This window comes from Tenebrio molitor, chromosome 6, assembly GCF_963966145.1.
Source record: "Tenebrio molitor chromosome 6, icTenMoli1.1, whole genome shotgun sequence".
Lineage (NCBI taxonomy): Eukaryota > Metazoa > Arthropoda > Insecta > Coleoptera > Tenebrionidae > Tenebrio > Tenebrio molitor.
The window spans coordinates 13,393,470-13,405,892 of record NC_091051.1 but is presented as its reverse complement, the minus strand read 5'-3'; the positions used below and the strand labels follow the sequence as shown (position 1 = coordinate 13,405,892).

At 33.1% G+C, this 12,423-nt stretch overlaps 1 protein-coding gene across 6 annotated transcripts in view; it reads left to right on the top strand.

Moving 5' to 3' along the window:
* The window catches only part of dac (dachshund), a 191,647-nt gene that overhangs the window by 101,716 nt on the left and 77,508 nt on the right, over window positions 1-12,423 (top strand). The gene's annotated exons all lie outside the window — the stretch shown is intronic.

The following is a 12,423-nucleotide window of genomic DNA, read 5'->3' as shown; positions in this document are numbered from 1 at the left end:
ACAACGCTAATAGCAACATTGGTTGTAAACTTTTAATGACTGCAGAGGGTCCTACATTGTGTTATATAAAGGTTATGTTTCCAGCCTGGATGGCGCATATTTGCAGTCTTATTCATAATTAGTGACGTCTGCTGCACCGAAACTTCGCCGCATCTTTTAATTTCATTTCTAAAATACAATACCTCACCCTCGTTCTCGATCCTTCAAAATCCCACCGAAAACGAACCAAACTGGCTCAAATTGAGTCCCTTAAATTGAACGCTTCAGTTTTATAGGAGTTACATTTCAAATACTTAAATTTCATCATCATAATAAATATTCCGAATTTTATGTTGAATGGTTTTGGGAATAATTCATAAATCTGAGAATGCACTTAGTACAAATAATTTTGTGACGGGTAGAGTTGCACAGGAAGATTTATGACGCGGTCCACACCATGTAAAATAAAACGATAAGGAAAATACCATATTGATTTACAGAATCTTTGCAAAGATGATGTGAATACGTGCAGGGGAAATATTTAAAATTGGTGAATGTTACATTCGCTTAAAAGAAGGTTTCATAAAGACCCAAACAAAATTGTATTCCTGTGTTTCAGTAGTACTGTCTGAAATGAGGTCAAATTTGATAAAAACTCTGTAAACATGGAAAGATAGACAGAATGGTCAAAAATATCCTTAATTCCATTAAAAGAAGTACAAAGTGTCTATAAAAGAACGTATATCAAGAGTCCTGTAGAATTGTGCGGCTCTACAATTTTATTGTGTCGAACTATGTCGATCCGTTAAAGCCGTCAAATCAGATGTCAACAGTCAAATGTCAAATTATTAAATCTTAGCGTCAGTTGTGAGTTTGACGTCTTAGTTGTTTTGCTTGCGATTTTCTTCAGTTTTTCTACGGGGTTATTATAAATGATTATCTCAACGCAGTAGGCGTTTGTGACGTAGTTGAATGTGCCGCAAGCTTTATAACATGAGTGAGACTAGCATCGCCGATAGGTAGCGCTGCTGGCGGTATCGGTAGTGTAAATTTGTCTACTAGTTTGTCTAACGTTGCGAAGCTAGCGGCACATTCCAAATTTGTGTGGGTTTTCAACGCCAACTGCGATGGGACAATCATTTATAATGACCCTGTATATTCTAATTACTTTTCATCTTACAGTGTTTATTAAAAAGCTATCATTAATGGACTTACTGTCGCGAGCAAAAAATTCTGGTCGTCAATGTCACTTCAAAATTTGGTTAGATTGTCACAAATTTAAAAAAAATCCCTGTCTGATTATGCCCATGTCAACAAAGTGTCAAAAAAATGAGAAAAAAATGACAATTAGTGTCATACAACATGATGATAGGTTATGATATTTACGACCGTTTTACAGTGGAGCATTTTCTATTGCGTCAAAGTATGATTTTGAAGACCATTTTTTTTTGCTCGCGACAGTACATAACCTCTATTTTTCTATTTGGTACCACAATATGCTACAGAGCGGCCAAAATAAAATATATTCGAATTCCATAAGACTCTTGATATACGTTCTTTTATATACAGTTTGTAGAACTTATTACAATACAAGAGATAAAAATTGGTGGCCTCTCTGATCACTTTGATTTGTCATCATCATCCTTTTAGTAATAAATTTAGTTCAATCCTGGATGGTTGAGTTGCTTATAAATTGTGCGATAAAAAAAATTGTCACAGTAGGCTATGAACAAAAAGCATAATATGTCTTAACTTATTTCTTTATTAACCTAGTGATATTGAGCCTTTCATAATTTCCCTCGTATTATCTACTTCCTTAGCTGTTCGCTTGTTTGATCTTTCGCTAGCGGCATCTCTTTCAACACTTCTGTTTTCTCTAAATTCACTCTAAAATATGTACTCTGAAAAAATTAAAATCTAAGGCGATAAAAGCTGAGATCCTGAGTATCTCAGTATTCTCATCTGAGTAGATGTATCACAACTTGCACAAAAACCTAGACTGCAATAAGATGACAACTTGCCACATTTTGCAATGACAACTTTTTAAGATGGTTGGTAGCCACTGTCAAATACAGATCCACGAGTATATTCCCGAATGATAGAAATGTGTTAATTGTTTTCTTTCAAGAGGTCAAAGACAATTTTGTCTGTCGAAAAATCTGATGTCAGTTTTTTTGAGATTTTAAGAAAGCAATCATTATTGAGTATCCCAAAGAAGATTTGCAGGGAAATATTAAACAAATAACTCTGTTAAGTAAAAGAAGTCACAAAAAAAACTAGAATGGCCAAGAAAAATGTCTTGTTTCTTTGTGATAACACAGTTGTCTACACAAACTTTGTCATTTATTCAACTCCTTAAATTCTCATTTTTCTCTTTTCTTAATTGAAAAATAAACTTTAAGTACCTACATATTGAATAAAATTTGATATTAGAAGTAAAAATTTTGAAATTGTCATTTTTCTACGTCTAATTACTTTTTCACCGATTAATTCCCACGTACATCAAACGTGCGTGTTCAACCAATCAGAGCGCTTGCTTTTAGCCAATCAAAAATGTTTATCGCCATAAAGACGTCCTGGTACTACTCTGTCATCTGTCAAAAGTGCTTAAAATTGCATGCTACTCATGTCAGATTCTAAAATTGTTTTTAATAATTGTGTTTTTAATAACTGTATTATAAATAAATAATTACCTAACGTTAAAGGTTGTATTCTGGAATTAATCTCGCCAAAAATAACACGACCTAATTTTTAATACATATCTGATAAATTTCCCAATTTTCACTTAAACATTTTTGCTTTAAACAATTAATTTTACTCGTTGATATTTGGGCATTTTTATTTAAAGGTTTAAACCCTGGAGCTAAAGCTCTCGGGCCTAACCAGAATAAAAATGCCCAAATTCAACTCAACTGAAACTCCAAATTGAAAAATTTATCCGAAAAAAAAATTAGGTCTTGTTATTTTACCTTCGAAAAATGCACCTGCCGCTTTTTCCTTTTTTTTTTGTTGGAAGAAAATTTATTTTAACTGATTTTGTTTCAATGAAACTTTTCTTTGTCTAAACTATTGTGTAACATAAACTTAAGCAAGACACAGATAGTTGAATAAAATCTAAAAATTATTTTGGGGCCCTTATAAAAAAAATATAGCCCAAATTAAAATGTATTAAAATTTATGATTTCTGTTAAATTGATGAGTCTAAAACTGAAGATCTGATGAGATCGAGGCCAAAAAAGTTTAGCCACAAATTGCTGTTAACAAGGATGATTAATCATCTTTTGGGAACTTCGGACTGCTTTTCGATTTTACACGTCGTAGCAATTAATTTATTGTACCGTATGGCTTATGGCTTAATTTGGTTCATCTAACACGAACTGTCATAGTAACCAATAGGTGTGTTTCAACAATTTCAGGAACATCAAAATGGGTTTAGTTTGAGAACAGTTCCTATATGAATGAGACCCTTACTTGACTGTGTCACTGTTACTGTAAGTACGGTCAAATAGCAGTGTACTTCGCAAATTCAAAGTTAGGTTATGTTAATCTTAATCTATAGTCGTCTGTAACAATGTAAAACTGCGCGACAAGTTTTCGCTGCTTTTGTTTTTCACAACCGCTCTTCTTGACCATACATTTTTTGAAGGATGCGGTACATGTTATTTACCTGTCTGTATTAAAGGTGCTGATATGATACACGTGCTGATAAATAAAACAGTATGTCAAGAAAAAAGAAACGTTTCTAAAAATATAAGCAAAAATGGCTGAAATTTCTTTAAAATTACCTAACGTAATTTTGAGATTTAAGTAATTTTGTGGATCAGATTTGACACACAAATAACCTTATTTGGACAGATGTTATACCTAGAAAAGGGCAGAATGTGCGTTTTAATTTTTTTGTTGGTCGCTTTTCGTGCCGAATGTGTTTACCTCCGAGCCTTAATTGTTGGGAATGACTTTTGTGTGAAAATCGGGTGGCAACCCCAGCCCCGTCGAACAAAAAGAGGCCAATCACCGTTCAATTACTAAAATTGACGTAAAAAGAACGGCAACATCGAAATTGATCAAACACAACAGGAAACAAAAGTCTCTTATTAAGTTGAACGAATGCCGCGGCAATGACTTATGAACACCACCTGTATCATTACAGACGATTTGTAATGACAACATAATGGTTTAATTGATACATATCGACGAAAAACGTGCATGAAGGCGAATAAAAGTGGAATTGCAAACCGCATCATCATCATCATCTCCCGTTTTCAACTGGAAAATGTGCATAAAATATTATAATGCAGTGTGAGACGGCGGCGAGTTATGGCAAAATCCTATCCGCGTTATAAATAACTCCGGAGAGAAAGCAAAACCGATCGGTTTATTGGATTTATGTTGGCGCCTTCGGCTCGTCCGAATTTAAAATCCGCAATTAATATTGCACTCCACCAGGGAGGATGAAGATGTGGATTGTTTGTCAGATTTTTGCGCGATAATGAAGCAAATATCGGTAGCAGGATAATTTCAAGTAGCCAACAGCAACCGTTTCAGTAGACTACTTTGTATTGTCCGCCTACGTAACAATTTTTCATGATGTATTTTATACCTAAACAACGGCACAATCTCGGAGGAAAATAAACCGATTTATAATCTCGGACGAGGGAGTCGAGAGCCGATCGGGATTTATGGATGGAACTGTGGCGAAATGGTCTAATTAAAATATGGCACGCAGGAAAAAAGAGTCCGAAGAGTCCGGTTCTGCACAGAAAGAGCCGGCCATGTTTGATATCTACGCCGGAGCAATTTATTGAGTGCCATTATCGTTTTATGATTCTCACACAAGAAGAATTTAAATGAAGAAATTGCAAGTTTAAATTGTACACGCGGCTGCAACAAAAACGATCGCCCATTATTGGAACAGGTGGATTTAAAAGTTAAATAAATTTCAACTAATTTGAAACTAATTTCAAATACAATGCCTCAAAGAAATTCTCGATCAATTTTAAGCGATTATTATTTTTGAAACCTGGCCAATCAATCGTACCGTGTTATTATAGTGTACTAAATTGCTTGGGACCATTAATGGTACCAGAAAAAAGAACCTGTTTAAGACACTGAATTAATTTTTGACAATAACATTATAAATTGCTTTTTTTACGAAATAACCCTATAAATCAGATATTCAAAACTACGACCAATTGCACAGGACATTACCATTAACTGTCACCCATCGGCCACCCAAGCACTTCCCGCCAATTACGACCCATTCGCCGAATCTCAATTTCCTGCGATCTCTCAACATTATTGTCACGTGTACGCAACACCAGAGAAACTCTTTGATCTCCGACGATTTTAATGTGTCTTATTTTTTGATCGCGTAAACAAAAATTTTATGGCTCATCACACCGTTGCCGAATTGCATTAAGTTTATTACCGAGAGGTGATTTAAAGATTGAAATTATAATAACGTTGTTTCGAACGTTCCTTCTTGAATTACTATAACTAATAATGATTGGGGTTATTGCTTTAATGAGCTTTGTCGGTTCAAATACACTCGAAACCGTAAAGATAATGTGCCATCTTTTTTTAAGAGCTATGAAAATTTTCGAATAAAAGACTATGACCAATAAAGTTTCATCCTGTTGACCTGAAAATGCTATATCGGAGAAAATTGATGTTCAGATATTAAAAAAATTAATTTAAAGTGCAAAGGACACCATAAAAAGCATTTCTTCTTCTTATCGTGTTCAGATTTTTCTGAAATTATATTTTAAAATAAACTGTAATAACGTAATTATACATGATCGATTCACATGAATCTTAAATTGTTGTAGTCTTTGATAAAATTAAATACATTTTAAAAGATACATTTTATTTATGTTTTGGACAATAACGCATTACGATTTTAACTATTAAGTTAATTAATATTGAAAACGACCACCTGAATATCCAGACCTAACACTCACAGAAAAATTTTGATTAACAGACAAATTATGTAGTATCAATACGTCTAGTTTGTGGAATGGTGCAGGATGGTGATATCGCAATATTTCTTCTTCTCAAGCACGGTAGAATTAGAAGTACCCAAGTACCATTATAAAGGCTGTCCTTGAAATGCATGACAAAAAAATATGGATAGTTGGTGACGATGACGATGAATAGAAGTTAATACAAAATTTTTTCTAGTAAAAGTCTTTTCGTTTTTGAGATATAAAACATTGAAAATTTGCTCAAAATTATCCAGAAGTGACGAATTAAGGAGAAAAAAAAGATACTGGAAATTTCGAGCAAATTTTCAATGCTTTATATCTCAAAAACAAAAATCTTTTACTAGAATTTTTTTTTTGTATTTAACTTCTATTCATGGTCATCAACTATCCATGCATTTCGAGGACATTCTGTATAATCTATAGACATTTTTTGATCATCTACTTTAAATTGACGTGTGCAAATACGCTGTATCTTGGCAGGAATAAACTTATTATTATTATTATTATAAAGACAACTATCCCACCTCCACCCGGCGGCACGGCAATTTTGCCGGAGTACATACACTATTACGGATATTACTATCAAGTAATAGTGCAGTGCTTATCAACATAATTACCGGCGTCTTGCCTCCGCATTTTGACTTTGTTGTGTATTATGTTCTGTGTCAATGTTAAGGAACTTCCTCACGATGTGACATGAGTATAATAATATACCTTTTTGAATTTCAACTACCAATGTGTTATCTAAATCCAGAATTTTTAAATTTTTAAAAAGAGATTGCGGTACTATTCCCGTTGCTGAAATTACAAGTGGTAAAATCGAAATTTTTTCTAAACACCAAAGATTTCTCATAGCAACGGACAGCTCTAAATATTTATTAATTTTTGTGTTATATGTCTGTGTTATATTATGTGAATTTGGAACAGCTATATCTAAAAGATATGCCTGCTTTTGTTGTTTATTTAAAATAATAATGTCTGGTCTGTTATGCTTAATATGAATGTCAGTTAAAATTGTTCTATCAAAATATAACTTGTAACTGTCATTTTCCAAACAACTTTCTGGTGTATAACTATAATGTGGTTGTGTATTCTTTAATAAATTGAATTTAACAGCTAAATTCATGTGTATAATTTTAGCGAATATATCGTGTCGTTTTTTATATTCGCTTTGAGCCAAAACGGTGCAAGAAGAAATAATGTGTTCAATTGTTTCCCCTTCAGTTCCGCAAATCCTACATTTATCAATTATCGATTGTAAACCGCATATGTGTTTTTTATAATTTCTTGTATTTATAACACGATCTTGTATTGCAAATATAAAACCCTCAGTCTCAGGATGAATATTTGATTTCTTAAGCCATGCATGAGATGCCTGAATATTAACTTCTGGTTGTTCCAGTTCTTTAAAGTATCTCCCATGTAAAGACTTCTGTTTTATATTTGCTATTGTGTCAGGTATATTTGGCTTAACAATGTCTGAAATTATATTATCACTTAAATTTAAAGGTGTGTAGCCTTTATCGGCTGAAACCAAAGCATTGAAAAAGGTGTTATCACGAGCTCTATTGAGGAAATAATTTTTTAGTGAAGCAATTTGATTTTTTAGCAGTATTTCTAGATTTGAAAAACCCCTACCACCGTTTTCGCGTGGTAAATTAAATCTTTCAATAGCAGATTTAGGATGGTGTTTACTAAATTTGGTAAAAAGAACTCTAGTTTTAATGTTTATGTTCTGTAAATTAGTTTTGGACCATTTTATAACACCGAAAGAATAGGTCAGTAATGGAACAGCATATGTATTAACTGCTTTAATTAAATTATTACCATTTAATTTTGATTTTAAAATAGATTTAATTCTTAAATAAAATTGCTTTTCTAAATTTTCTTTTATAATTGAATGTTGAATATGATTTGATTGATTAATACCTAAATATTTATAAAATTCTCCTTTATTTAAATTTTTAATGATTTCTCCTTCTTGAGTTATATATTCTAAATGTTCGTAATGACCGCGACATATTGATTGCATTTTACACTTATCAATACCAAAACTCATCCCAATATCATTTGAGAAATTTTCAGTTATTGTTAGTAAAGATAAAATGTGATTCTTTTTTGATGCATAAAGTTTTATGTCATCCATATAGAGAAGGTGATTTAATTTGGATAGTGTGGTATTATTAAGTCTAATATTGAAACCATATCCAGTGCTATTTAATAGATTTGTCAAAGGATTAATGGCTAGACAAAACCATAAAGGACTTAAAGAATCTCCTTGATAAATCCCCCGTTTAATTTGAATAGGCTCGGATTTTAATTTAGTATTGTTTATTGATAAATTTAAAGTAGTTCTCCAAAATGTCATAACATGAGATAAAAAGTTAATCAAATCCAAATTAATTTTATAAATTTTAAGAATTTTAATTAACCATGAATGTGGTACTGAATCATAGGCTTTTTTGTAGTCTATGAATGCTGTATAAATATTTCTATTATTTTTTCTAGCTTGTTCCATTATTACCGTATCTATTATGAGTTGTTCTTTGCAACCAAAACACTCTTTAACACAACCTTTTTGTTCTTCATCAAGTATATTTAATTTTTGACAATGGTCGTAAATTATTACTTTAATGCAAGATGTCATAATTTTATAAATTGTAGGCAGACATGTGATTGGCCTATATTTTGATGGATTTTTAGTATCGAAATCTTTTGGTTTCAGATATGTTATACCATGGGCCAAAAACTCTGGAAATGTGTTAGGTTCCCTAATAAATCCGTTAAAGTGATCAAGTAAGCATTTATGAATACAAGTAAATTTTTTTAACCAAAAGTTATGAATTTGGTCACCTCCAGGGGATTTCCAATTATGTGAACTATTAATATTTTTAACTAAAATTTCAAGGCTAATTTGAATATGATGTCGATTATTACTATCTGGTATATCATTTTCTAAATGAGGAATCCATTCTGCCTGATTATTAAATTGAACTTCATTTGACCATATGTTTGACCAGAATTCTTTAATTTCGTTTATATTTGGTGTACCATTATTAGTTTGAGTTTTATTATCTGTTAAATTTTTGTAAAACAACTTCTCATTATTTCTAAATAGTTTGTTTTCAAATTTCCGTTGTTTATTATTTTTATATCTTTTGAGTCGTTTAGAATAAATATGTAACTTCTGTAATAAAGTGTCTTTGATTTCTATTAATGTTTTATTATATTCATTATATTTTAAACAATGTATTCGGTTGTTATTTAAAATGGATTGAATACAATTATTTAGATGATTAGAATTTATACCCTTTAAATATTGAGTTATTCTACCTAAATCTCGTCTGATATTATTATTATTATTATAAATATGTTAAATATCGTCGGCGACACAAGAAAACATCGTAACTCCCAAAAAATTCAAAGATGACATCGTTACACATTTGCTCCTTTTTTTCTAGTAAGAAAAACTTGAAAATCAGTTTATTATCAATTACTTACATTATCTTTTTTAAAATAAACGTGTTTAATAGTTGTTACTTTCATCTGATTATTATGTAATAATAAACATATCAATGACAAAAAGTTGTATTGTGTAAAAATTAGCGTAGGGAGTTACGAGGTTTTCTTGTGTCGCCAACGATATCTTATTTCTTTATCCTGAAACCATTAGAACCATGAAAAAGTTTTGGAGTTTTTTCAGACACATTTTGAAAAGATTTTCTGTAGTGATCCTTTTTACTTTTTATTATTTGCTTATATTCTTGGAAATCTGACAAATATTTTATTTCTTTGTCCCTTTTATACATACAGGCTGTCCCGAAAATGGCGCACTCACTACTTACTACCTTATCGAGGATGTTTAAATGTACATGAAAAAAATATGGAAAAAATTCTTCAGACAAAAAAATCAATTATTGCAAAAATGATAATAGGTACAATGTAATAGTATATTATGTTATGAGGAGCAAAAATGAAGTTTTGTGTGCTGCGGCTGGTAGATTGGCTGCCGAACGCAGTGAGGCAGACAAACCAGCCAAAGCACATAAAACCATTTTCGCTCCGAATAACATATACTATTTTTTCTTCAAACCTTCATAACAAATTATTTAAGACATGTTAAGAAACCAGGTAAGAATTTCAAATGATTTAGCTAGTTTCCTTTACTGCCGCTCATCAGTGGAGATAATAACTTCACGGACACCTCAGCGGAGATAATAACTTTTTCTGCCGCTCTCAGCGGAGATAATAACTTTATCTGCTGCTCGTCAGCTCGTTAGATGCCATGACAATGAAGTGACACTTTAGCATTATCAATGCAGCAGGATAATGTCATAATTTACGGACGTTTGAAGAAAAACAAAGATATACTCGTACATCATTACCTTGCAGTATTGCCGTAGTGGATTTAAGATAATTTTTACGATTTCCTAAACTTCTAAATTGTCTATTACGCAGGATCGGATATTAGTAGTGACTAGTGAGTGATCTTGTACTTTGTGATAATATATACGATTAGAGTTTTCATGACAATTTAATACATTTATTTCGAAATAATTGACCTGTTAAGTGCCACTTTCAAAGACTGCCAAATCAGCAACTAAGTCCAATAGAATCTTTTTAACATTTTTCTCACCTTTACGGTAATCTCTTCTACACCGTAGTGCACCCGTAGTGCGCCATTTTCGGGACACTGTATACAGGGTGTCCCAGAACTGGCTCCCCAGAGAAAAAAGGGAGCCTTAGGGCGAATATATTAACGTGTATTTTGAAGAAAAAAAGTCCTATCTCAAATGATAACCGAGAAAAGACATTCTGAAGTTGACCAATTAGAGTTGAGCATCATTAAGGTGGAATAATCGCAATTTTGCGTTGCCTAGGTTTCCTTTTTATCCGTAAACCTCTATAATTCTGTCGATTAGATTTGGTCCACTACATTTATTAGAATGATTGTTTACGTCAGTTTGACATTTGTTACACAATTTCGCTGCGATATTTAATTCAAGTGTATCATTTAACATGTATTCTTCCTCTGAGTACGTAGATATGATTCTTACTTTTGCGCGATGTGGGAACAATGCACGTGAAGCAGTAAGGTTGTACCGTGAACAATTTCCACAAAGACAAAGTCATCCGGATCATAAAACAATCCTGAAATTAATCGCTCGGGGTCGAGAAACGGGTCAGATGCAGCCAGTTCGAAGAAGAAGTTGAGGGGTACTCCAAGAAATGTAAGGACTGTCGAACACGAGGAAGCCGTATTGAATGTCTTTGAGGAAGACGGCACCCGGAGTATTCGAACAGTTTCTCGTGAAATGGGTTTATCCAAGAGTTCGGTGCAGAGAGTTCCAGCTGATAATAGGAGGCACCCGTACCACTATACAGGAGTACAACATCTTCTGTCAGAGGATTATCCAATTAGGCGAGAGTTTTATCCGTGGTTAATAAACCAAAACGATGTTCCACACTTCTTGTCACGGATACTGTTTTCTGATGAGTCGCTATTTTACCGGTAAGGTTGTTCCAATTATCACAACCTTCATATCTGGGCAGAGGAAAATCCAAGAGAATTATCTCCCAGAGGTTTTCAACATAGGTTTTCTGTGGACTGGGCTATTGGGCGATCGTTTGGCAAGTATAAGCGTGGTGGATCCTTCCATTTGTTAAAATTCCGAATCCCCGGCTCTAGACTGGACCGTTTCAATTCTCCGCAATATTAATGGGAGCAAGATATGCTCAGTTCATTAGCACGGAGCTACCTGATTTACTTGAAATTGTACCTCTTGCTTATCGCATAAATGACTGGTTCCAACATTTTAGTAGAAACGCTCGGGAAATTTTGGATAACCAATATCCACAGCGCTGGATCGGTCGAGGAGGACCGCATCATTGGCCTGCCAGGTCTCCAGGGTCGAGGAGGACCGCATCATTGGCCTGCCAGGTCTCCAGATCTGAATCATTTATCGGCGGCCCATAAATTCAGAGGCTGATCTGACAGTTCGAATTCAGGAGGCTTTGTTTCAGTTACTGAAGAAATGATAACTAACGCTACTACAAGAACTTTGTTACGTAGAGCACAATTGTGCATACAAATGAATGGTGGTCATTTCGAACATCTGCTTTAAAATTGTTACCTATTTAAATAAATGTTTCTTTTTAGAATCGCCATTTTTATTGTTTTATTTCGAAGTTATTATCTTTTGCAATTGTCAAGTCTTGATGTTGATGACAGATAAACGTCAACGAATTTTTATATCGGAAAACGTCAAAATTCCAGTTGCCCAAACATTTTATTGATTTGTGCGATATCAGAGATTTTTTGTTGTTGTTTAGCAACCGATCGGATTTTTTAGTAACACCTGAGGACGAGCTTCCGGGACTGGTGAAATTAAAAACTTTATAACTCGGTAATTTGAGCTAGCAGAAAATTTATTTTAGTCAATTTGGAGTCTCTTTTGTT